The sequence below is a fragment of the Monopterus albus genome, unplaced genomic scaffold (assembly GCF_001952655.1).
Source record: "Monopterus albus unplaced genomic scaffold, M_albus_1.0 scaffold186.1, whole genome shotgun sequence".
In the NCBI taxonomy this organism is placed as follows: Eukaryota; Metazoa; Chordata; class Actinopteri; order Synbranchiformes; family Synbranchidae; genus Monopterus; species Monopterus albus.
The window spans coordinates 564511-566320 of NW_018128066.1; positions in this window are offsets into that span (position 1 = coordinate 564511).

Sequence of the window (1810 nt, forward strand, 5' to 3'; positions counted from 1 at the left end):
TCTGAGTTTTATAGCATTGTCAGCAATTACCCATCTTACAATGGCATGCTCTTGGTTTTCATTTAGCAGCTTTCTTCTTCCCCCAGAGTAAGGACGTCGCTGTGTCCTTTACATACGTAAATGAACAAATGTGTTACATATTTGTATTTGTAGATGTTGGTAGTCAGCAGTTACTGTGGTACATTACAAATGCAAGTATGGCGCTCATGAAATGAATTACTAACCTGTTGGTTTGTTGAAAAATTCGGATAATGGAAGCCACAGTTGATTGTCTGAGATTAGGCTGGACTCTTTCACCAGCCTCTCTCAGTGACAGACCATGGTTTATTACATGTTCTATGATGGTTGCTCTTATTTCATTAGTGACAACAGCTCTTACTCTCCTTTGACCTCCTCCACGCATTCTTACTCCTCTTCCCCTATCTCACCTTCTCCCTTGTCCTGCTGCAACTATTCCTCTCCTTAGATCACCTTGTCCTCTCCCTCGTCCAACTATTCCTCCTCGTCTAATTCCTCTCCCTTGTCCAGACATTTTCTACCTCTTTGTGGTTTTCTGTATTGTACCTATCTGGCTTTTCTGCAGGACCAAACCAGCACTTGAGATTGCAGCGCACATTGTGATATTTGCTCCTCTCTGACAAATTGGAACCAGCTGTTTCCCAAGTAGAACAATAATTCTTATCAGCTCTTTGAGCTGTTGTGGCAAAAGTAGAGGCTTTACATTATATTTAAAGTTTGGATCATTAGGTCTTCAATTCTGTCATGATGTGTTTAAGCATTTGTTAGAGATATTTGAAAGATCCATTATTTTGCTATGGGGTAAGCTTGTGTGAAAAGAAAATGTAAGCATTTTAGAAATGTGTGCATTGACTAAATTTTGTGTGAAAATGACATTAATTGTATTAATGGTATGGTCACAACAGACATGTTGTGATAATTGCGTTTAGAGTTTTGAAAATGTGAATACAGAATGGACAAATGGATGTTAGCAACAGCAAAAAACTGTATTAACACGATATATAGATGCAGTTTATACCCAAAAATTATAAAACCAATTAGAGTAACAACCCAGCATGCAACACTAATAGATAATATGCTTACCAATGTTATTGACAGCAAAATGACAAGTGATTTATTTATAAATGATATTAGTGATCATCTACCAGTATTTGTGGTTTATGAGGGCCAGTATAGAAAAGAGAGGCCAAAAACAAATCTTTTCTATAGGAGGGTGACGAATGAACATGCTGTAAGGAGGCTAAAAGAGGATTTTATGGGGCAAAACTGGGAATCAGTTTACAGAGAGGAAGACTTAGATAAAGCATATGAGCAATTTTTAAATATATTTAAGAAAGTATATGACAGGAACTGTCCTCGTAAGCAGTATAAAAACAAAAGGAATTACAGTGGGAAACCGTGGATGAGTAAGGGATTACAGAATGCATGTAAAAAGAAGAATGCGTTATATAAGGAATTCATAAAGGACAGATCAAAGAAGGCGGAAGAAAAATATAAGTCATATAAGAACAAATTAACTGAGATTTTGAGGAGATGTAAGAAACTATATTACTCTAAAGTATTAGAGGATAATAAAAATAACATGAGAGGTAAGTGGAATATATTAAATAAATTGATTAGAAACAGTTCCAGCAAGAGTAACTACCCTCAATATTTTATGGATAATGATACACCGGTCAATAGATTGGAGGATGTAGTAGATAAGTTTAATAGGTTCTTTGTGAATGTTGGTCCTGGTTTAGCAAGAAGCATTTGTACAGATGATACATCCGTCACTATAAATAACAATACA